Source organism: Onychostoma macrolepis, chromosome 04 (genome assembly GCF_012432095.1).
Source record: "Onychostoma macrolepis isolate SWU-2019 chromosome 04, ASM1243209v1, whole genome shotgun sequence".
NCBI lineage: Eukaryota > Metazoa > Chordata > Actinopteri > Cypriniformes > Cyprinidae > Onychostoma > Onychostoma macrolepis.
In genome coordinates, this window is record NC_081158.1 from 762,921 (window position 1) to 789,598 (window position 26,678).

The 26,678-nt window shown below is 38.7% G+C and overlaps 1 pseudogene; it reads right to left on the reverse strand.

Annotated features, from left to right (window-relative positions):
- Window positions 1-7,957: 7,957 nt before the first annotated feature.
- LOC131539165 (uncharacterized) lies at window positions 7,958-13,930 on the reverse strand (annotated as a pseudogene).
- Window positions 13,931-26,678: the final 12,748 nt, after the last annotated feature.

Consider the following 26,678-nt stretch of genomic DNA (forward strand, 5'->3'; position numbering starts at 1 on the left):
ACCACATTGATGAATAATACCAACTTAACTTACCACTTACCGAGAGAAAATGAAAAGAAAACAATAATAGGCGCGAATACAAACGTGAATGGAACCGCGAGTGACAAGCTAACTGGCTAACGAATGCTAACGCGCTGCACTCGTGGTTCCATTCACGTTTCTATTCGCGCCTATTATTGTTTTCTTTTCATTTTCTCTCGGTAAGTGGTAAGTTAAGTTGGTATTATTCATCAATCACGGTGAGCAATGGCTTTTTCTCCTGCTATTGTTGTTTGCACTGTTTGCCACATGTATTTATCTGTCTCTGTCAGCAGCGAGGGATTCACATGTGATAAATGCAGGGAAATAGTTAGGCTGACAGAGAAGGTTTTAGAACTAGAGACACGCATCCAAAATTTAGTCTTCCGTTCCGATCAAAACATCAAACAGGTTCTCCCCACTCAGTGACGCACTCACTGAGAAACCTGATGAAAGTGCTCTAGTTATTGGCGATTCTATTGTACGAAACGTGAAAATAGAGACACCAGCCACCATAGTCCATTGTTTACCGGGAGCCAGAGCGCCTGACATCTTGGCAAATTTAAAAGTGTTGACTAATGCTAAACAAAAATTCTGTAAAATTGTTATCCACGCCGGCGCTAATGATGTTCTACTTCGCCAGTCAGAGATCACTAAAAATAATGTTAAAGAGGTGTGTGAACTTGCAAATACGATGTCAGACACTGTAATATGCTCTGGTCCCCTCCCTGCTTACCGTGGCGATGAGATTCATAGCAGACTGTTGTCACTCTGTTGTCTATAAGTGGTGCCCGCAAAATAACATAGGCTTTATAGACAATTGGAAGAATTTTTGGGGCAGACCTGACCTGTTGAAAAGAGATGGTGTTCATCCCTCCTGGGGTGGTGCCGCTCTTCTCTCTAGAAATATGGCACATAGTCTTAAAATTCGTACTTGACTAACTGGGGCCCAGGTCAGGAAGCAGACAGACTGGCTAAACCGATCGTCTGCTAGCCGCCTCACGTCACAGAAGTCAGTTAACTCTCAGCACATAGAAACTTCTTCACCTAGATATCACACTATAGAGACTGTGTCTGTTCCTCGAACTAGAAAATACAGAAAACATCCAAACCAAAGTAATAGTAACAATTTAATTGATGTTCAACAAATCAAAAACAGATATAATACAGATAAACACATAATAAAGCTTGGCTTATTGAATATTAGATCCCTTTCTTCAAAAGCACTTTTTGTAAATGATATGTTCACTGACCATAAACTAGATGTGCTTTGTCTGACAGAAACCTGGCTAAAACCAGATGATTACATTACCTTAAACGAGTCTACACCCCAAGATTACTGTTACAAACATGAACCGTGTCCAAAAGGTAAAGGGGGAGGTGTTGCTACAATTTATAGCAATATTTTCAGTATCTCTCAGAGGTCGGGTTTCAAATATAATTTGTTCGAAGTAATGGTGCTTCATATAACGTTATCCAAAGAAACAAGTGTTAATGATAAATCCTCTGTGATGTTTGTACTGGCTACTGTATACAGGCCACCGGGGCACCATACAGACTTTATTAAAGAATTTGCTGATTTTCTATCAGAGTTAGTGCTGACTGCAGATAAAGTCTTAATTGTTGGTGATTTTAATATCCATGTTGATAATGAAAAAGATTTGTTGGGATCAGTATTTATAGACATTCTAAATGTAACCCTGTATAATTTAGAAAATGAATTATAAAAAGAAAATAGTTAGAGTCTGTTAAAACAGTAAATTAACCAGAAATTAGTAAAATAATATAAGAAAAATGGTATAATTAAGTGAAAAGCATTTCAGTGTAATGATTGAAATTTTAATGATTGTCCAATTACGTGAAGTCTAAATTGAAGTCCCGCCCCACCACACTAGTCGCTGGACGGGAGTAGCCATTTTCTTTTCTCTTCGAGGCTGGTGAGAGACAAGCAGCAGCGTAACTTTGGAAAAGTTAAAATAACGTCAGAGAGGATTAAAACAGAGGTCTTAATATGTTTTATTTTCTTTGGATTTGGTGAGTACGCATTTTGCAATGTGTAAACTGCTATAAATGTGATAAAATATGTACGGATGTATTCAATTGAGAGAGAGTGAAAACGTTTATAACGTGTTGGAGTGAAAAACTGATGAGTTCTGATATTTTACAATAAAAAAGGGATGTAATGGTTAAAAATGATTGTATGTAGGAGTTTCTAATGAGATATGTTGTTGATGATAACGAATGAACATTTTTTTGTGTGTGTGTTTAAATAGTATGACGTTATATAAACCTTCAAGTACAACGGAAATATAACTGTTAAATGTTAAAAAGGGAAATACGTGTTAGTATGTATTGATGTGTAACTGAAAACTGAATTTAATCTGTGTTGTGAACTAAAAACTGCCTGTTACATATGCAGGTCAGGTTTTTTGTCCTACGTTGGAACTACGTTTAATTCAGCTTGATGTAAGATGGCGAGCCTTCCCAGCGAGATGAACACTGATTGTTGTGAGAGTTAAGTTCCAAGCATCACCCGAGGAAACGGGTAGGAAAGTTCTGATTGCCTACTGGGTTTTATAAACCGAGCTGAGCTGTGTTTTGAGAGACTTTTCAGGAGCGTTTTCGTTTCTGCTCTGACGGATCTGTTTTTGTTATTTGGAGCGATTGAGTAGAGTCATTTCTCCGATTCTATCGATTCTATTATTTTTAACTTACTGAACTGAATCTTTTGAACTGAACTTTTCAACGAACTTACTGAACTGAATCTTTTGAACTGAGCTTTTCAACGAACTTACTGAACTGAATCTTTTGAATTGAACTTACTGAACTGAATCTTTTGAACTGAACTTACTGAACTGAATCTTTTGAACTGAACTTACTGAACTGAATCTTTCAAACAAATCTTTTGAACTGAGTTTTGAACTGTTTTTTCTGAACTGTTATTTGGCCTTGTGTTCACATCAAGGAAGTTTTTTTTTTTTAAATTATTTTATTTTGAGTGAACTGTCAAAAATTATTAGTCGTGAATATTGTAAGTGTTTATGGTGATCTCAGAAGTGCTGTATTCTAGGAATTTGCATAGCCTAGAGGGTGCACCCTACTGAACAAATAGAAGACCAGAGAGTCAGGTGAAATTACTCAATTAATTTCATTGCAGTTGAAAATTCATGCAATTGTGATCTTATATTGAACAAAGAAAATTGTGACAATTGTTGATTATCATTTTATTTCATTTTCCTTTAAACAAAAACCACAGTAATCAGTACAACAGTTGTTTTCAATACAAAGATTTATTTTGACTCAATTGTTGTTGTTTCATTTACATCTCCATGGTCGAACCTACTGGCCTAAGGTTAATATTAGTATCAAGTGCATATTATTTGACACGTGTGCTACATAAACTCTATTGGTGTTAACCCTCTGAGGTCGAAAAACGCAGATAACGTGTTTTGAGTCAGATTTTCCTGATAAGGCCGAAATGAGCTTGAATTACTCTGCCATTTTTGATAGTACAGATAAGAGCAATACACCATTCTAATCTGTAAGGGGTCTACTTTTATTTGTATACACATAATAATAACAACTAAACTTTGTGCTTTTGAAGAATAAAGTAAACAAACAGGGTGTGTTCTCAGTCTTCACTCTCTCCACAAACTGCTTTTTGAAACACGTCACTAAAATAAACTGTAACTCAGCAAATACTTCACACAGAGACATGAGAAATATATCTATAGAAAGCTTGACATGTCTATGTTAAATGAAGTAAGTCTTACCGGAAAAAATATTCTGTGATAAAGTAATCCGTATGAAACAAAGGACATGTCCAGTTTTTTCCATCTGGAGGAGATACACCAAAACACCCTCAGACCCCAGAGGGTTAAAATGTTTATAAGCAACTGAAAAAAGCACAAATGTCAGGGCATGTCAAAACTTCTCCGGGGCCCCAAAACACCCTCAGACCCCGGAGGGTTAATATTCTGACAAAATGTTGCTTTCATTTTCAAAATAATCAGTGGTGGACTGCAAGGAAGTACATTTGTTAAGTATTCTCGTACAAATATGAAGTACTAAGTTTTCTCACAGGACAGCAACACTACAAAAATATGGTCTTTTACAACATGATGCATTGTTATAGATTAAACCCAACAGTATATGAAGTAGGCAACTTTAAATTTAACAACCTTGAACATATTCAGAAGTAAAATACAACACACATTAGTGCAGCAGTAATATTACTGCAAAACCATCCTGACTAATTCTTTTTCAGAACAATACTGTAGGCCTATACCTTTACCTTTAAATACCTTTAGTATATTAGAGTATGCAAGATAATACTTTTAATTAGAGGATAGTTCACCCAAAATGAAAATTATGTAATCATTTACTCATCCTCAAGTTTTTCCAGGTTTGGAATTTTCATATTTGGTTGAACTATCCCTTTAACTAAAGTTTTCTTTTAAATATGACTAGTAGTTTTTCCCCAGTGTGGTATTAGTAGTTACTACAAGTAGTTTACTAAAGTATCTCAATATTTCTTCTACCAATTACTTTATCATAGCTCTAAACAATTTCTCTTTTCCTTTTTCCCTAAATCAGACCAGACCCTGTACTGCAGGATAAAGCTGAATGTGCCAGCGCTGGACAGGTTTTAATGGTTTTGGGCTGAGCAGGAGGCTCTGACAGTGCTGCTTGATCTTCTGAGAAGTGCCACAATCCAGACCCTGGTGTTTCTCTTCTGTCTGGCCAGTGGTGTATCATACAGAGTAGTCTCCAGAGTGTTGGACATGCCTCGGTCCACTGTCCACCGCACTGTCCTCCGAGTCGCTGAGGAGGTGCTGGCCAGTCACCAAGAGATTCACCTCCTGAAGACCCCAGAACACCTGGAGGCAGGGCTGGGCTCAAAATTGATGTTTTTCTGATGTTAAAAAGGGAAATACGTGTTAGTATGTATTGATGTGTAACTGAAAACTGAATTTAATCTGTGTTGTGAACTAAAAACTGCCTGTTACATATGCAGGTCAGGTTTTTTGTCCCACGTTGGAACTACGTTTAATTCAGCTTGATGTAAGATGGCGAGCCTTCCCAGCGAGATGAACACTGATTGTTGTGAGAGTTAAGTTCCAAGCATCACCCGAGGAAACGGGTAGGAAAGTTCTGATTGCCTACTGGGTTTTATAAACCGAGCTGAGCTGTGTTTTGAGAGACTTTTCAGGAGCGTTTTCGTTTCTGCTCTGACGGATCTGTTTTTGTTATTTGGAGCGATTGAGTAGAGTCATTTCTCCGCGATTCTATCGATTCTATTATTTTTTTAACTTACTGAACTGAATCTTTTTGAACTGAACTTTTCAACGAACTTACTGAACTGAATCTTTTTGAACTGAGCTTTTCAACGAACTTACTGAACTGAATCTTTTTGAATTGAACTTACTGAACTGAATCTTTTTGAACTGAACTTACTGAACTGAATCTTTTTGAACTGAACTTACTGAACTGAATCTTTCAAACAAATCTTTTGAACTGAGTTTTGAACTGTTTTTTTCTGAACTGTTATTTGGCCTTGTGTTCACATCAAGGAAGTTTTTTTTTTTTTTTAAATTATTTTATTTTGAGTGAACTGTCAAAAAATTATTAGTCGTGAATATTGTAAGTGTTTATGGTGATCTCAGAAGTGCTGTATTCTAGGGAATTTGCATAGCCTAGAGGGTGCACCCTACTGAACAAATAGAAGACCAGAGAGTCAGGTGAAATTACTCAATTAATTTCATTGCAGTTGAAAATTCATGCAATTGTGATCTTATATTGAACAAAGAAAATTGTGACAATTGTTGATTATCATTTTATTTCATTTTCCTTTTAAACAAAAACCACAGTAATCAGTACAACAGTTGTTTTCAATACAAAGATTTATTTTGACTCAATTGTTGTTGTTTCATTTACATCTCCATGGTCGAACCTACTGGCCTAAGGTTAATATTAGTATCAAGTGCATATTATTTGACACGTGTGCTACATAAACTCTATTGGTGTTAACCCTCTGAGGTCAAAAACGCGGATAACGTGTTTTGAGTCAGATTTTCCTGATAAGGCCGAAATGAGCTTGAATTACTCTGCCATTTTTGATAGTACAGATAAGAGCAATACACCATTCTAATCTGTAAGGGGTCTACTTTTATTTGTATACACATAATAATAACAACTAAACTTTGTGCTTTTGAAGAATAAAGTAAACAAACAGGGTGTGTTCTCAGTCTTCACTCTCTCCACGAACTGCTTTTTGAAACACGTCACTAAAATAAACTGTAACTCAGCAAATACTTCACACAGAGACATGAGAAATATATCTATAGAAAGCTTGACATGTCTATGTTAAATGAAGTAAGTCTTACCGGAAAAAAATATTCTGTGATAAAGTAATCCGTATGAAACAAAGGACATGTCCAGTTTTTCCATCTGGAGGAGATACACCAAAACACCCTCAGACCCCAGAGGGTTAAAATGTTTATAAGCAACTGAAAAAGCACAAATGTCAGGGCATGTCAAAACTTCTCCGGGGCCCCAAAACACCCTCAGACCCCAGAGGGTTAATATTCTGACAAAATGTTGCTTTCATTTTCAAAATAATCAGTGGTGGACTGCAAGGAAGTACATTTGTTAAGTATTCTCGTACAAATATGAAGTACTAAGTTTTCTCACAGGACAGCAACACTACAAAAATATGGTCTTTTACAACATGATGCATTGTTGTAGATTAAACCCAACAGTATATGAAGTAGGCAACTTTAAATTTAACAACCTTGAACATATTCAGAAGTAAAATGCAACACACATTAGTGCAGCAGTAATATTACTGCAAAACCATCCTGACTAATTCTTTTTCAGAACAATACTGTAGGCCTATACCTTTACCTTTAAATACCTTTAGTATATTAGAGTATGCAAGATAATACTTTTAATTAGAGGATAGTTCACCCAAAATGAAAATTATGTAATCATTTACTCATCCTCAAGTTTTTCCAGGTTTGGAATTTTCATATTTGGTTGAACTATCCCTTTAACTAAAGTTTTCTTTTAAATATGACTAGTAGTTTTTCCCCAGTGTGGTATTAGTAGTTACTACAAGTAGTTTACTAAAGTATCTCAATATTTCTTCTACCAATTACTTTATCATAGCTCTAAACAATTTCTCTTTTCCTTTTTTCCCTAAATCAGACCAGACCCTGTACTGCAGGATAAAGCTGAATGTGCCAGCGCTGGACAGGTTTTTAATGGTTTTGGGCTGAGCAGGGAGGCTCTGACAGTGCTACTTGATCTTCTGAGAAGTGCCACAATCCAGACCCTGGTGTTTCTCTTCTGTCTGGCCAGTGGTGTATCATACAGAGTAGTCTCCAGAGTGTTGGACATGCCTCGTTCCACTGTCCACCGCACTGTCCTCCGAGTCGCTGAGGAGGTGCTGGCCAGTCACCAAGAGATTCACCTCCTGAAGACCCCAGAACACCTGGAGGCAGGGCTGGGCTCAAAATTGATGTTTTTCTGATGTTAAACCTAGGCTATGTTGTAAATAGTTGTAAAAAGTACTTTCAGTAATGTATAGAACAATTGGTTTTAATGTGTAAAACATTTACTTACAGGACAAAAAAAATAAGTGTATAGAAGAATGTTTTGTAAGCTGCATTAAAAATGAACAATGTACATAATTACTTCCCTTTTATTTACACGTGAATATGCATAACAAAATGTACAGAAATTACTCAGGCTCATGAATTATGTATACAACTTACCATTTCGTTTTTAACTTACATCACAAAAATGAACTAAAGAAATTGGTTGTTTCATTGACAACGTGACAAAAAAAAGATACTGAAATTTTAAATGAACCCATTTTTTCCACTGTTTTCTCTTCTTGAGAGAAGGGTTAATAAATAATTTATTGTCTCTCCAGTGCACTTATCTCCTCTGTCTCTCTCTGGAGTTTGATGTCCTCCCTGAGTAGCTCCACCAGCTTTCACTCACTCCCTCACCTGTCCCAGGACACTTGCAATCCTATAACAGAGCAAATAAACCATGCCTGTTAACAACGACAGCACAATGAATTTCAAATTGTGTCTAAAAAAAAATGTGTCTGACTTTGTATTTTTTAAGTCCTTCCCCAACAGGTTCATTTTTTCCAGAATAGTTCTAAAACAAGAGAAAATGGAAACACTTATGGAAAATGTTTAGACAGTGGTGCAATCTTTGAAAATATGTACAACATATTTAAACATATGTAAAAATTGGTGCAGCATTAGAAAATGAGACATGGTTAAAATATTTGTGGACATATCTTACATGACAGCACTACAAAACACAACAAAAGTAAAGACTATTGCCTTATATAGTGGTTGTCTTATTGTTTGTGGGCTTTGTGTTAAAAATCCCTGGCTTTTAACACTTGTTTCGCTAGGTATTTGAGTAAATGAAAACACAAAACTTACATTTCAATGCCTTGGAATGCGGTCTTCGGAAGGCGCATCCTGAATTGGGACAGCTTACGTCGTGACGCTGTGACAAAATCGCGCTTGAAATACGCCTCTTTGAGTCCACGCACTTCAGTTTGGGACAGCCCACTGTGACGCATTCGCACTTAAAATGCGCACTTCGGAGTGTGTACACTTAGCTTTGGGACACAGCTATAGTGAACTTTAAAAAGTTCAAAGGCACTCAAGGAGCTGGTTCCAGCGGAAGGGATGAGGCGCTTGTCCACAACGACGTAAAAGTGGTCAATCCTGCCCTTAATCCTTCCTGATCCCAGTAGGAATGGCTGGTGGCCCTCCCTCCCACTGAGATGGCCTTCAATACTGGTGCAGGACTGAAAGAAAGCACAAACAAATTTGATTAAATGAACCAGGAAGCAAAAAAAAACAAAAAAACACACACCTTAACCCAATACGTGCAAAACAAAGTCAGATGATGACAAAGTCACATGCTTTGTATATTAGTGAAAGGAAAGTGTCATTAAATTAATTCTCACCACCCCCCACCAAAACAAACAAACAAAAAATTTGCTGATACACCGACCCTCAGCCAAACCAAGCTATGTGACTGACTTACTTCATTAGAACACAGAGTTGTACATAGACATCCGAGAGCTGTAGGTCAATATAATGCAAGTGAACACGTGCAATCACTTAGAGAGTCCAAAAGGAACATTTAGACACATTATGTGGACCCACCACTCTGCATGTTGTATGTCTCCTTATTCAACAAACCTGATTCAGATCTTCACCTCATTAGGTAAGAGCTCCATGAAATAAACTAAAGGTTAGTTCACCCAAAATGAAATTTCTGTCATTTACAGAAAAGGTTGTTACCCACAGGTTGTTCCAAATCTGTATACATTTCTTTGTACTGCTGAACACAAAGGAAGATATTTTGAAGAAAGTTTGTAAACAGGCGCTTTGGGCAGCCATTAACTATCATAGTATTTATTTATTTTTCCTACCGTGGAAGTCAATGGCTGCCCAAAGCAGCCAGTTTACAAACTTTCTTCAAAATATCTTCCCTTGTGTTCAGCAGTACAAAGAAATGTGTACAGGTTTGGATTAACCTGAGGGTGAGTAAATGACAGAATTTTAATTTTTGGGTGAAAATGACTTAAGTGTGTCAGGTCAGAGAGACAAAATGTGCAGACAGGTGAGTCCCAAGGACCATGATTGTAAACCACTACATTTTAGGGTTTATAACCAAAAATTCACAATGACTTTGCAACAGTATTGTTAGTTTTACCTTATGGAAATTCACAAGTCTGTCAATAGCCTCTGTTGGACTGATCTTAGTCTTCTTCCTCCCTGGAGCAGGAGGCAGGAGATGCAACAGCAGCAGGACAGAAGACATGTCGCTGTCCCAATCTGAATGAGTAGATGTTTAGGGGGTGGTGGGCGATTTAGGATTGTTACGACCCTTCTTTGAGTGTTAAGCGTCTAGAGATTAAGAAGGGGAACATTAGACCAGATCGGACCACTGTCAACATTACAGTCTGTATGTGTAAAAGAGTAACTAACGCCAGAGAGAGTAAATCAAGCAAAAACTTGGTTTATTAAAGATTATGACAATTATTTTCACACAAAATATAAAAAATAAAAACTAGACACACCGGCAGCCTCAGCCTATTAAAGAACTGGGGAGAATGAAGGGAGCCTGGACCGTGCCAAAAGAAAGAAATTAACAAAACCAGAAGAAATCTTACTAACCCATATTAATCTAATCCTAAACTAAGAAAAGAAAAGTGAAAAAAAACAAAACAATCTTCAACGTCCAAGACGTCATAACTCCGCTGCACTAGCTAATCAAACAAAAATGTACAGAAAGCGGCACAATCCCTAACCTAGAGTGTCTAGACAATGAAATAAACCTAAACGTGCACCATGTAAGTCACGTGACATAATTTACCTACCCCCTTCACCTCCAATCCAGTTTTAACAGAACGTGAAAAGCTTTCTAGGGCTTTCAAATACTAAGGGACAAAGGCTTCAGGACAGCAAATAGATAAGATGTTTTTACACGGCCGTCAAAGCACATAATATATTAAACCATACAAACTAAATCAAACACAAAAGGAAAGAAAACACAACATAAGTTCACAAAGACCGGCATCTCTAATACACCGGCGTTTCCCTTTTATAGCACTGCTGGACATCAATCAGCGAACGCGATTGGAGAACACTCCCCCTCTCACGTCATCACACCCAATCACTCGTCCCGAATGATTGCTAAGCGAGACGACCAATCCGCACACCACCTGCGAAAGTGAAAGTAGAAGAGAGAGAAAGAACAAAACAAAAAGGCGGCAAAGGAAAACCCGGGAAAAGAGTACAACAACAAAATAACACTCAAACAACAACTCAGTGTCACACATAGGGACGTAACAAAGATTTAGTGCTCACAAAAACAAGAAACTAGAGCAAATATGTCCGCCTGCTGCACTGAGAAGACAACGAATTTCTGCTGTTGAAGTAAGAGACTAGGTTTCATTGATGATCTTTTGCTTGAATGCCGTCTCCCACCTCTCAAGAAACTTGTTGGATGTTTCAGCATTGAACAGCATAGCAAAGTCCTGATTTATCTAATGACAAAGATTATTATTACACATATTACAAGATTTCTAAGAGGTTACTTTTTCATCCTTCACCACCAAAATGGATAGTGTGTGCATGTTGTTTTGATAGACTAAGACAGGGGTGTCAAACTCAGTTCCTGGAGGGCCGGAGCCCTGCAGAGTTTAGATGCAACCCTAATTAAACACACCTGATCCAGCTAATTAAGTCATTCAGGCTTATTTGAAAACTAGATGGTTTGTGTGTTGGATCAGGGTTGGAACAAAACTCTGCAGGGCTGCGGCCCTCCAGGAACTGAGTTTGACACCCCTGGACTAAGACATCATGAATGTGCAAATGAGTCGAACATAGTAATTTAAGTATTTACTTGAACTGGCATGTACGAGCAAGAGTGAAATCTATGAACAAATGAGTCCAAGTAGCAATCATGTCAAAGAGTAAACTTATAAAATACTTAACACAAAGCGGGCACATCTAAAACACACTTAAAACAATCTTTGAAAAGGAGTATACATTTTATTTACCAATCCTTTTACATCCAAATCTCTTGGAAAGACATCAAGGACGTCAGCTGATCTTTCAGGATTATGCACCAGTTCTTGTCTATGCTTGAAAGTTTCCTTCATCTTTTGCATAATTTCAGCTTCGTCAGCTGTATGGACAAGGAAAGTAATTGCCTCACTGCATGCATCTCCTTCAAGTTGTTGCACATCATCTATCCTTCTTCGTCGACTTGGTCCTCCACTTTCAGTCATCTCCAAGCGAACACGTTTTGGGTTCTTCCTCGACAAAGTTTTAAGGCGCCAGGAGATGAACCCGCTCCCTTTTCTGGATCGTAGAAATGCTCCTGTCAGAAAGGCAAGAGAACACTTTTGTAAAATCCGAACATTACGTTAGTCATTACATTTAAGAGATAAACTACTATTACATGCCACAAAAAGGAGTACAAAATTTCATGTCCAACTAGATTGTGTTATAAGTACATCAATACAAAAGATTAAAGATACATAGCCCTTTGTTGAAAACGGGTCTCTCAGGCTAGGAAAGAGAGAAATAATGTCCAAGGCATAAGTTTCCCGCTGTTTGTGGGTGGGGATCTTACTTCAATGTAAAAAAAAAAATAAAATACAAATATGGTTAATGCTAAACTTAACCTTGTTTTCTACACCAATCGACACAGCTGTGTGTATTTCTTGCACCTGTGCATTGAAGTCTTACCCATGAATTTCTGTCATGTGACTGATGTAACGTCTGTTTAGGATCAGTGATGGCTGATTACACTTTGTTTTAAAAACCTTTTAGCCTTTTGACATTTGCATATAAATTACTGACCTGGCATCAGCGTTAACATTTATATGGGTACTAAATTGCAGATGGTCTTTATCACTATCAAAAGGATGCTAAACAAACCGACTAGGTGTCTTTATCAAGCTTCAAACACATTCCACAGAAGGGGTGACCCCGTGCCAGGGACCAGACCAGTTGTCTGTCTCCACGATTTCAATACACGTCACACACACACCTAAAGACATTTTCTCTATTTAGGCCATAATTAAGCAGTTATAAATGTATCTGCTATATGCATGTGTTGTTGTATCCCCTGTTATATTAACTTAGTTAAAACCCTTTTCTTGTATTAGTTAGACGTTAAATGCCTATATTCCAGTGTATGAGTGTATCTCTTCTTTAATATCATTTGGAGGTTACCTTCTTGGTATCAAAATGATCTTCTCTTTATTTCTCACACAATAATGTACACTATGTGAACGTGAAATGCATCGAACAATTCTTACTATGTTTTGAATTAAAAGCTGCACTAGCGGTCCAGATCAGCAATAAAATGCCAATGGGCCATAAACGGAGACAAAGGATGTCTCTCCCGCTCAAAATGCATGCCTCTGATTGGCCACTCCACCCACCAAATAGGTACGGCCATGAACCATTAAAACTTCCGAACACAGACTAACCATCGCTCAAAAACACTTCTTCTTGAGACGAACACACTCCACAACTCTCCTCTTGAGTTTAACCTTCTGGCAGTGTTTACCTTCAAGTAACTTTGTGGATTTGCTGTGGACTTCTTCAACTCACTCCTACAGGAATCCTCAACTACCGCATCAAGACTCTTTTCCAGCAACAAACCAATGCAAGTAATCATTTACAACTGATTAGATGTATGTTTAAGTTTGAACCCCTTTTAAGGTGAATTGTGACTCTGATGATTCTCATTTAGGTTGTGGTTAATTGATGTGAAATACTGCCATTCTTTGCTCTTCTCTCTCTTTTCCTTACTTTCCTTCATTCTATATATATATATATATATATATATATATATGTTTTGCTTAGTTTGTTTGTATGTTAGTTATAGTTTCATTTATTAAATCCCTTATATTCACAATTGATTGTCTCTGTGTTCCGCTCACATTTCAAAGTCACTGAATGATTGCTCCTTGCTACATGCTAAACTACTGCTAGCACTGTATGAGTAGGAAGGCTATTGTTCCTTGGCCAGGAAAGTAATCTTCCTACAATTGATAAATAATTATATTGTCTGCTCGGTGGACGGACAGATCAAGTAATTTTAATAACAATTCTGCTACAGTTAATTCTAAGATCTAATCTAAATATTTATTATTAATTATAACCAGTTATAATTAATGATAAATAATTCCCTTTTTAAGCTAATTCGCTACACTGACAACAATATTAACAAGCTGACGTCTGGTGCTGTGCTTTAAAGTTTTAGTTTTTTGGTATTCTTCAAGCACTTCCTCACCACCAGATTGTTTTTCCAGTGCATCTTGGACAATCTGATTAAACATGACCACAATACAGGTGAAAACTTGAAGACTACTAAAATGGTGAAAGAACTATTATATGGATAAGTTACCCATAAGTAAAAACATGCATACATACCCGTTTTGCCTTTTCAAGGCAAGGCAAGTTTATTTATATAGCACATTTCATACACAGTGGTAATTCAAAGTGCTTTACATAAAACGAAGTGAAATAGTCATTAAAAATAACAATAATTAAAAATAATAATAATAATCACAACAATAAAAACAAAGTGATTTAAAAATGTATTAATTTTTTTTTTTAAACATTTAAGAATAGAAAATGATTATACATAGTGCAATCAGTTCGGACGTAGCACAGTGCTTATTCAACAAATGCACAGCTAAACAGATGAGTTTTGAGTCTGGATTTAAATGTGGCTAATGTTTTAGCACGTCTGATCTCTTCTGGAAGCTGGTTCCAACTGCGGGCAGCATAATAGCTAAAAGCGGACTCCCCTTGTTTTGTGTGAACCCTTGGTATTTCTAACTGACTCGATCCTAATGATCTGAGTGGTCTGTTAGGTTTATATTCAGTGAGCATATCTGCAATGTATTTAGGTCCTAGGCCATTGAGAGATTTATAAACGAGTAAAAGTACTTTAAAATCAATCCTAAATGTAACTGTAAGCCAGTGTAAGGACTTGAAGACTGGTGTGATATGCTCAAATTTTCTGGTTCTAGTCAGAATCCTGACAGCAGCGTTCTGGATGAGCTGCAGCGTTCAATCATTTCCCGACGGCACCTCAAACCGGCTTCCCCTAACGGACCCACCTCCAGGGTCGCGGTCGAATCCGGAACCTACCCGGGGACGAGGCGCCTTCCTCGGCCTGTCTCGGCGCCTCGGACACCCTGGATGTTTGGCCCAAGCCCCCGTTTTCGACTAATGGTCTTCTTTGGAAGGCCGGTGAGGAGACCATTACAATAATCCACCCTGAGATGATAGTATGTTGATTTAGTTACTGCTTTGACATGACTACTAAAACTAAGGTCTGTCTCCAGAAACACCCCAAGATTTTTGACTTGGTTTTTAGTTGATTGACCCCTAGAGTCAAGGTATGCATTCACCTTGAGAACTTCATCTTTGTTTCCAAATGCAATGACTTCAGTTTTCTCCTTGTTTAAATGAAGAAAGTTCTGGCACATCCAACATCAATGAATTGGCAGAGGGAGTCAATGGGGCTGTAGTCATTTGGAGATAATGCTAGGTAAATCTGGGTATCATCAGCATAGCTGTGATAGGCAATTTGGTTCTTTCTCATTATTTGACTTAGTGGGAGCATATACAGGCTAAACAAGAGTGGTGCAAGAATTGAGCCTTGTGGGACTCCGCATGTCATGGACGTCCACTTAGACTTATGCTCTCCTATACTCACATAATAACCTCTCCCTTCTAAGTATGACCTGAACCATTTGAGTACCATCCCAGAAAGCCCGACCCAGTTTTCCAGTCTCTCTAGAAGTATGTTATGATCAACAGTGTCAAACGCAGCACTAAGATCTAGTAGTACCAGCACTGATATTTTGCCAGAATCAGAATTGAAGCGAATATCATTTATTATCTTAAGCGCGGTCTCCGTGCTATGATGTGCTCGGAAACCAGATTGAAAATTGCCCAGGTATCCATTTGAGTTTAAGTAGTTATTCAGCTGATTAAAAACTACCTTTTCAATAATCTTACCTATGAAAGGAAGATTTGATATTGGTCTATAGTTGTTCAACATTGTGTTATCAAGATTGCGCTTTTTCAGAAGGGGCTTAACAACTGCAGTTTTCAGGGAGTTTGGAAAAGTCCCAGAAAGAAGTGAGGCTTTCACCACTTCTAAGAGATCTGCTTCTAAACAGTTAAGCACACTTTTGAAAAAAAAGATGTGGGAAGTGTGTCAAGATAGCATGTTGACGATGTAAGGTGCTGTACTATTTCTTTCAAAATTTTGCTATCAATTGCTTCAAAAACAGACAGTCACTTCTTTTTGAAATTGCGGTTGAATCTGTGTGACCTGTGCAAAACTACAGGTGCTGGTCATATAATTAGAATATCATCAAAAAGTTGATTTATTTCACTAATTCCATTCAGAAAGTGGAACTTGTATATTATATTCATTCATTACACACAGACTGATATATTTCAAATGTTTATTTCTTTTAATTTTGATGATTAGAGCTTACAGCTCATGAAAGTCAAAAATCAGCAACTCAAAATATTAGAATATTTACATTTGAGTTTCAATAAATGACCATCCCTACAGTATAAATTCCGGGTATCTCTTGTTCTTTGAAACCACAATAATGGAGAAGACTGCTGCCTTTGCAATGATCCAGAAGACGAACATTGACGCCCTCCACAAAGAGGGTCATTACTGAAAGGTGTGGCTGTTTACAGAGTGCTGTATCAAAGCATATTAAATGCAAAGTTGACTGGAAGGAAGAATTTGGGTAGGAAAAGGTGCACAAGCAACAGGGATGACTGCAAGCAAGAATTTGGGTAGGAAAAGGTGCACAAGCAACAGGGATGACTGCAAGCTTGAGAATACTGTCAAGCAAAGCTGATTCAAACACTTGTGAGAGCTTCACAAGGAGTGAACTGAAGCTGGAGTCAGTGCATCAAGAGTCACCACACTCAGACTTCTTCAGGAAAAGGGCTACCAAGCCACTTCTGAACCAGAGACAACGTCAGAAGCGTCTTACCTGGGAGAAAAAGAACTGTACTGTTGCTCAGTGGTCCAAAGTCCTCTTTTCAGATTAAAGTAAATTTTGCATTTCATTTGGAAATCAGGGTCCCAGAGTCTGGAGGAAGAGTGGAGAGGCACAGAATCCATGTTGCTTGAAGTCCAGTGTGACGTTTCCACAGTCAGTGATGATTTGGGCTGCCATGTCATCTGCTGGTGTTGGTCCACTGTGTTTTCTGAAGTCCACAGTCAACACAGCCATCTACCAGGAAGTTTTAGAGCACTTCATGCTTCCTTCTGCTGACAAGCTTTTTAAAGATGCTGATTTCATTTTCCAGCAGGACTTGGCACCTGCCCACACTGCCAAAGGTACCAAAAGCTGGTGTTGGTGTGCTTGACTGGCCAGTAAACTCACCAGACCTGAACCCCATAGAGAATCTATGGGGTATTGTCAAGAGGAAGATGAGAGACACCAGACCCAACAATGCAGATGAGCTGAAGGCCACTGTCAAAGAAACCTGGGCTTCCATACCACCTCAGCAGTGCCACAAACTGATCACCTCCATGCCACACTGAATTAAGGCAGTAATTCAGGCAAAAGGAGCCCCAACTAAATATTGAGTGCTGTACATGCTCATATTTTTTATGTTCATACTTTTCAGTTGGCCAAGATTTCTAAAAATCCTTTCTTTGTATTGGTCTTAAGCATTTTCGTCTCAAGATAAAGACTAAGACTAAATCAAAAATGCCTGCCAAAATTAACACTGCATCCCACTCCTTGTCCCTGGAATAGAGATCTGTGTGTGTGACTTCATCAACTTCCACTCCATTTCCATTATGTAGTATATTACCTCTGTCTCAATAAACATTCTCATCATCACTCACCTTGAGTCCGGCCTATACTGTGACAACTGTCACTAAAGGTAGGTCTTTTGGAGTCTGAGGCATACTGAACTGACACAAACTAGTGCTCATGATTGTTAACTAATTCAATCACTTCCTAATTATTAACATTTTTAAGTGAATTATCGTTTTTATTATTATTCTATGTTTTTGTTTGAAATAAACAGAAAACATCCGTCCTTTGGTAAGAGTAGTAGTCACAATTTCAACCTGTAGCCAACTTATTTGGGGGATATCATATTCATAAATTAGTTTCCACAAAGAATACAGTTGTTCACTTTTAAGACGTTACTGTCACGAATCCGGGTTATGGTCTTCCGTTCACTCACCACCAGAGGTAGCACTCTCCAAGTGTTAGCTGCCTTACCGAGCCATTCTGTGTTTCTGTTTAGCTCTGTGTTTATGTTTAGCTCTGCGTTTAGTTCTGCATGTATCCCTCTCCTAGCGATAGCTGCTTTACCGAGCATTTCTGTGTTTGTTTAGTTTCCGTATTGTCTAGCGTTTATCGCTCCCCCAGTGATAGCTACTCTACGGAGCCCACTTAGTTGTCTTAGTCTTGCCTTGCCTGTTTCCTCGTGTACTGATTTCTGCCGTTGTATCTTGGATTAACCCTTTGCCTGCTGTCTCAGACTTTGTTCGCCCCTGCCCGGATTATTGCTCGTGTACCTGGATTATCCCTCTCGTCTAGCCCTCTGGATATTGTTCGCCGATCGGAGACCACGCCCGTTCACTTGAGTACTCATCTGCCTTGCCCTCAATATACCTGAATGTCTCTGTTGAGAAATAAAAGCTTGTAAATGGATCCGCGCGCCTCACGTCTCGTTGACCCCCTTGACAGACTGTTGTGATTAGTAATTAATTGGTTATTCTTTATTAATTGGTCAGAGTTCGCAAGTAGTTCTCAATGAGGAGGTTTTTATTTAATAATTATCAAATATCTAATAAGGAACTAACTTTGTCCTAAAACTGTTACTACTTACTGCTTAGTTAATATTGCTTCTCTATTAGATAATAGTATAAAGTTAAGTGTTAATGTAGTACTACTTATTACTTCCTGCACAGTTACTTGTTAACAACGGACCATTATGTCTTCCATAATTATCTTTAACCATGCGTTCAAAAACAAAAGGCACTGTGTGATTGAACAGAATGGCAACACCTCTTGAATGAGAGCTATATGAAGAAAAAAATATTTGTCCAGACCACTGACGTAATAGCTTACAATGATCTTCCTCAGTCAGATGGGTTTCTTGTAAGAGAGAAATGTCTATCTTATTTTTCTTTAAGAACAACAGAATTTTCTTTCTCTTTAGATTGTTATTAATCCCATTAACGTTCCAGGACAGATATTCATACTTATCTCTATCAGTTATCTGTCAAATGAAAAGAAAAAAACGGAAAAAGTGGCACACTTCAAGCTAAGGCATCCCGCCTTTAACAGTGGAGTAATTAACGCGGATAACACCATCTACCAGACATTACAGGTAGTGACTCGCAAACAAATCAACATAAAGTAGGTACAGGCGTTAAAGCACTTGTGGTTAAAGTACTTACTGCTTAAAATATTTTTAAGAAATAACTAAAGGGGATGAGCCAGAAGTATAAAGAATAATTTTGTTTTTCTGCGGCTTTGATGGCAGAGGATTAATTTGCACTTTCAATAAGCCCGCCTGCTGTTTTTGCTCAGAACAAAAAGCTTTCAAAAATTCAAAAATCAGCCTTCCAAAATCTAAAACATTTAAATAGTAAACACTTTTGACTCATCCCTTTCCTTTATTTCTTAAAAATAGTAGGCTAAAATATCAGGTTCTGTCTGCCACTAGGTGGCGCTTTTGGAACTGCATTGATACAGCGGTTTCCCCGGTAACGGCTGAACACAAAGCAGTGCTGTGCTCATAAATGATACTTTCAGACATCATACTGTACGTCGATGAGATCAAACGAAAATGCCAAGGCAGTTGGTTCACTTCAGAGATAAATTAATATTAAAAACACCCGCCCTGTATTTTGACTTTGGAATGTTTATTTTATTATTTCACTTTAATGGTGACAGCATGGGCATTTTTGCTTGCCTTTAACACGACTTGAAAGCACAGATTCTCCCATGAAAAAAAGTAGAATTTACAGGAGACTTTACATTATTTTAACCATAATTTGCATTTGTCGTTTTCAAGCCAACGCTCACTGAAGCGGCAACCTCCCGACGTGTTTTTATCTCTCGCTCGGTTCCATCAGAGGGCGCGCGTCAATAAAGGCAGACAGATCACACTACAGCCACATGCGCGGACTTGAGCAGAGCTGTAGCTTATTTTATGAAGTATTCCGTAAGAAAATGTTTATTTTTTATTTTTTATATGAAGCCAATGCAACTGCATTTTCAAGCACTTTTAAGCACTTTATCCAAAATCCAAGCACTTTTCAAACCTTGAAAACACTTATGTTAAAATTCCAGCGTTTTCAAGGATTTCAAGCACCGGTACGAACCCTGAATAGGGGAGGGAGGAGCAGGGCTCTGGAGGAGGACGTAGAGTGGGCAGAGGGCAGAAGACAAAAGGAGGAGATGGATGGGGAAACCAGGGAGGCGAAGATTGGAGGAGCCAGATGTTGAAACAGAGATCAGCCAGGACGAGGCCCCAGGCCCAGATATTGTAAATAAGTGAAATACATCTACTTTTATCTGAGGGTGAGCAGATTTCCTTCTACAGGTGGCCGTGTTGTTTTTAAATGCTGCCTACCAAGAATGAATGAACAAAGTCACCGGATCTAAATATTCACAACAAACACCCTTTCAACATGAAACTAAGAAATAAGACCTATACTTTCCCTGCCTCTCCCCACAGCCTCTCAAATGTTTGTATCCCCCAAGATAGAAAAATCTTTCAGAAAATCAGAACTACTGATAAGAAATCAGTGTGGTCAAACCTTGTGGGGTTTCTGGCTGTCCTTATTTCTACCAGGATCTCTGATCATTGCAGTCTGAACTGAACAGTCTGAATCACATGTGCATTTGATGTGAAACAAGCCATTTCTCTCTCTAGGCTTTCTTTCTATTGTATATTCTCTCCGTGTTGTCACAAGTATGCCTGCCTATGAGCAAAGACTATAGAATACCCAAGACATGTCACTCGTATAGTTTTGAATGGGGAAAAATGCAGCGCTCGATATGGCCACTCAATCGCAGGAAGCCCCGCCTTCTGAATGAAAGAGCCAATCACTAATCGGCAAAGTCAGCGCGTCACTGCAGCTGCTGTTAGAAGTCCCGGTTGCTATAGAAACAGTCAGCGTTCTGACGTGCGCTTAGGACTGTGCATGCACACTGGCTGATTTAGCCTGAAAAATAAGCTTTTTATAACGCTATTTGAGCAAAAGAGACAACATTTATGATACAGTTGTTGTCAGATTTCTTTGGTGATTTCAAATATGAAATTTAATCGTAAGCTTAGTGAACAGTTTTGGAGAATTTGATGTTTCCCCGTTCAAAGAGATAGGAGCTGCCCTTGGATGCCCGAGAGGCGTTTCAAAGATGGCCGCCGAGTGACATGACTTGTCTTAAAGAGACTTTGCTATGAGTCATTCTAAATAATTGTAAATATGATGTGAATACGAGAGTATAGCCTCAGTAAGAAATAATTTTGTTTGCTGTGCTTCTATTTATGGTTTGTTTGTTTTCATGAGTGTTGTACAGTAGATAAAATGGCTCGTCTCGTGAAGATCTTTGTATGTATACTGCTCAATGTTAAACGTGATGAAATATCAGGTGTTGAAATCTGTCATTATTTTGAAGAATGTGTTACACAACAGTTCCCCTTTTTGACGGTTTCTAACTTGTTCCACTGAGTAGGTGTTTCTGAATAAGTTTATAAATTATGCAGGTATGTAAAGAGACATTTCTTAGGAAAAATGTCATTTAATATAAAAAGTGACATGAAGAAAAAAAAGTTCCACACGAGAGACTGTGACTTGGTGAATACTGGCTAGCTCTACAAACAAAGAAATGTGTCTGTTTGTTTTTATCATATAACACTGACATGTAATGCATAAGGCTGGTCAAAACCCTGGTTTTCCCTCAATCCATAACTAGTCCGTGTTAAGGCTGCCTGCACCAATGATTTCCATTAAGAGCTTGAATCGAGTGCTTGAGCTCCTCATTTACTGACAACAAGCCAAATCTCAACTCAAGAGACAATAATTGAGACATTTCAGGCTCTTATAACTCTGATACTGGAAAAGACGTAGTATTAAAACGAGAATTGGGATAGCCCTTACTCTCACGTGAACGTGCAAAACTAAGGGGAAGGGGTAAGACAGAGAATTGGGATTCACCCTAAATGTATTAAAAATATGCTTGAAATTCAAGTAGTATGTTTATAATACATTTGTATTCCCAACATGCTTATTTGAAGTGCATTAAAAAAATAGGTAACACTTTACAGTAAGGTGTCATTTCTTAACGTTAGTAAATGTATTAACTAACGTGAACAAACAATGCATTTATTACACTCTTTGTTAATGTTAGTTAATGAAAATACAGTTGTTCATTGGTTTATTCATGTTAGTTCACAGTGCATTAACTAATGTTAACAAACACAACTTGTGATTTTAATAATGCATTAGTAAATGCTGAAATGAACATTAACTGAGATTAATAAATGTTGTAGAAGTATTGTTCATTCTTAGTTCATGTTTACTAATGTTGTTAACTAGTGTTAGGGTTAGGGTTACAGAATAAAGCTATAAAAAGAGAACACTTTCCACTCAAGACAGTTGAAGAAGTTGTGAGTGAAATGCCAAAAGCAAAAGTTTTCTCAGTGTTAGACGCTAATCATGGATTTTGGCAAATCCAGTTAGATGAAGAAAGTTCCAAGCTTTGCATGTTCAATACACCTTTCGGAAGGTACTGTTTCACCTTTTGGAGTACCCTCAGCTCCAGAAGTCTTCCAGAAGTGCATAGCTCAAAGGCTTGAAGACCTGGAAGGAGTTGTAAATATCATGGATGATACACTCGTATGGGGAGAAAATGTGGAACAGCATGATGCAAGGCGAGTAAAAAGTATCAATTTGAAATTAAATCGGAAAAAGTGCAAGATCAGAATGGATTAAATAAAGTAAACCGGGCATGTACTAAGTGGAGAAGGTCTGAAGCCAGACCAAGACAAGATTAAAGCAATTGTGGAGATGCCCAAACCACAAGACAAATCTGCTTTAATGAGGTTTCTTGGCATGGTTCAATATCTCGCAAAGTTTGTTCCAAACCTGTCTGAGACCAGTGCGCCGCTGAGGAAATTTCCTGAAAGTGGAGTGGAGTGGCAAACATCACAGCAAGAGTTTTGAGGCACTTAAGTCACAGCTGAGCAATGCCCCAGTTCTCAGATTTTTTGATGTCAACAAGGATGTGACTCTTTCTGTTGATGCTAGCTCGGAGGGTTTTGGAGCTGTTATCCTGCAGGAAGAGCATCCTGTAGCATATGGTTCGCGATCACTGACTGACTTGTCAGAAAAGGTATGCTCAGATTGAAAAAGAGCTTTTAGCCATCGTGTATGGATGTGAAAAATTCAGCCAGTACCTTCATGGGAAGACAGTAAGAGTACAGTCAGATGATGTTGATGAAACTCCAGCCCTATGACTTGCAGGTAACCTACAAACCTGGAAAAGAGCTGAAAATAGCAGATATGCTTAGCAGAGCCTACCTGAAGGAAGAAACGGAACAACTACTGGACAGAGACTTGGAAGTACACCAATTGTCAGAATGTCTGCCCATGTCGGAAGAGAAATTGAGAGCTGTCAAGGAAGCTACTTTAGCAGATAAAGAACTGCAGATGGTGATGGCAGTAGTCAAAACAGGATGGCCTACACAAATCAGAAGTGTGCCGCCTGCAATTAGGAAGTACTGGACCTTTAAGGAAGAACTGACCCTCTCAGAAGGACTATTGTTCAAAAATACAAGACTGGTAGTGCCGCAAAGCTTGCAAGCAGAAATGCTGGCGAAAATTCATGAAGCTCATTTAGGAGTGGTGAAATGCAAAGAGAGAGCGAGAGATGTACTGTTCTGGCTGGGAATGGGAAAACAAATTGAAGATATGGTGTCAAAGTGTGCTGTGTGTAATACCTTCAGAAGGAATAACACCAAAGAACATCTCGTCAGTCATGACTTACCAGACAGAGCGTGGGCAAAGATAGGAGTAGACACTTCAACCAAGAAGACTACCTGCTACGTGTGGACTACTTCTCGAAATTTCCTGAAATTGCAAAATTAACACAGACAACAAGCCAACATGTGATAACGGCATTGAAGTTGATTTTCACAAGACATGGAATTCCGGACGAATTTGTCTCAGATAACGGACCACAGTTTGTGAGTGGTTGTTTTGTTTCCAACATGTTTTGTTTTGTTTCCGGCACTCTGCGCCGCGCTACGGCCCGTTCATGGCTTGGCCCCGGTAATCGCTGCTTGCAGCTATATTTAGGGGCCAAGCCCAGAATGGGCTGTAGCCCCTATTGAAATCGTATGTTTTATTATTATTAGGGGCCAAGCCCAGAATGGGCTGTAGCCCCTATTGAAATCGTATGTTTTATTATTATTATTATTATTATTTTCGTCCAATGGGAGTCTATGGCAGCCCTATGAAGGGAACATAGGAAAATTATGAAAATTGGCACAGTTGTAGAGATGGACATGAATAGTGATCTGACCAACTTTGGGGTCTCTAGGACCAACTCTATAGTGCCACCACCAGTTCAAAAATTCAACATTGAAATGGTAATAACTCCTGAACCCCTTGTTCTAGAAACATGAAACTTACTACATCTGATTACTCTCTTTGTGCTGATCACATTCAATAGCTTACATTAAGAATCCACCCATTACCGTACCGGCTATTTTGAAAAGTATGGTATTCTTTCTTTTTGCTACTCCTCCTTCAAAATTGATCCAATTATTCCCAAAATTGGCTCAGATGATCTTTGGACTGAGCCGCACAGAAATGACTGAACAGATTTTGTTTATTCATATTTGTTCAAAAGTTATGATGTTGTGAACTTAACAAGGTTGACCCATAATTGGTTCAGAGGCTGTATCTCGGCCCAACTTTGATCAATCGAAATGAAACTTGGTACGCTTCATCAACACCATGATCTGAGGGCCCATGCCAAAGTTGGGAACAGCGCCACCTATGGGTCGTGAGTTACCAAAAATTCACATTTTTGCTTATGTTCTATTAGTTTTTTGTGATGGTCATGAATAGTCATCTGACCAACTTTGGGGTCTCTAGAACCAACTCTATAGCGCTACCTCCAGTTCAAAAATTCTACATTGAAATGGTAATAACTCCTGAACCCCTTGTTCTACTGAAATAAAACGTAGTACAGCTGATTACACTCTCCACGCTGATCACATTCAATAGCTTACATTAAGACTCCACCCATTACAGTAGCGGCCATTTTGAAAGGTATAGAATTCTGTCTTTTCGCTACTCCTATCTTCAAAATTGATCCAATTCTTCCCAAAATTGACTCAGATGATCTTTGGACTGAGCCGCACAGAAATGACTGAATATATTTTTTTTATTCATCTTTGTTCAAAAGTTATGATGTTGTGAACTTAATGAGGTTGACCCAAATTGGTTCAGAGGCTGTATCTCAGCCAAACTTTGATTAATCGAAACGAAACTTGGTACGCTTCATCAACACTATGATCTGAGGGTCCATGCCAAAGTTGGGAACAGCGCCACCTATGGGTCTTGAGATACCAAAAATGCACAATTTTGTAAATATCTTTTGAAAGCATTGTTCAAATTTAGTTATTTTTATGTTCTTTCATTCCCTGTGATATACCAATTCTGACGGTCTCATTTGTCATTTTCCATGAATGTGCCTGTCAGCCATATTGAAGTAAATGTAAAACTGTTTTTTCGCAACTTCTCCTTCAAATTTTGTCCAAAATGTAATCAAATGATCTGCATACCGAGCCGCACAAGAATGACTGAACAGATTTTTGATATTCACCACCATTCCCGAGAAACACCTCTCGGAAGATGACAGTGCCTGTGCTTGTTGTCTTATGCTAGTAATCTTAACATTCTAATAAGTTACAGGCTAAACAATTACAATACTGTTTAATGTGACTCTTCAGCTATAGAGTTAACCATAAGCTGGGTTACAATTAACAAGGCAAGGCAAGGCAAGGCAAGGCTAGGCAAGGCAAGGCGAGGCGAGGCGAGGCCAGGCAAGACTAAGAAAACTAACAGGCTCTGTAGGGCAGCTATAATGCATACAATACTCGGCCATGACGGAAGGAAAGTCCAGGGCTGAAATAGAGTGTGTGATTAGTGAGAGCTGTATGTGCAATCAGTGCAATTATAATATGTGACGGTTGTGTGATCTGTGCGATGGATGATGGTGAGTGAGTGACCTCTGGTGGCGAGCGAATGGAAGTACAGACCAGATTCGTGACAGTTACGCTGGTTAAAATGCTAAAGAACTTTTTAGTCTGCTCGTTCTCACACCTTAACCTCTCAACAGCAGGCTGTTAAACATGTGTCGACCGAGTGGCGCACTCTGCTAAGCCACTGTCCCCGAGTCTTTGAGGTCGTGGGTTCGAATCCAGGGTGGCACACACCCAGACCGCAAGAAGTACTGTGTCCAGAAGCGGTGTGAACGCTGCTTTTGTTTTCCGGACGTCGGATCTTCCGTGCGCGTTCGTCTTGAATCAGAAACGTGCGTTTGTTTGTTCTCGTCTGAACTTCTGTTCGTTTTTGAACTTCTGTACTTCCGAACCTATCTGCTTTTTCAACGTACGTTCCGTTTCTGCCGTTTTTCTTCTTCCCGCTCTGCGCTGCGCTACGGCCCGTTCGCGGGCTTGGCCCCGGTAATCGCTGCTTGCAGCTATATTTATTATTATTTTCGTCCAATGGCAGTCTATGGCAGCCCTATGAAGGGAAAATAGGAAAATGATGAAAATTGGCACAGTTGTAGAGATGGCCATGACTAGTGATCTGACCAACTTTGGGGTCTCTAGAACCAACTCTATAGCGCCACCACCAGTTCAAAAATTCAACATTGAAATGGTAATAACTCACAAACCCCTAATTCTAGAAAAATGAAACTTAGTACACCTGATTAAGCTCTTTGTGATGAACACATTCAATAGCTTACATTAAGACTC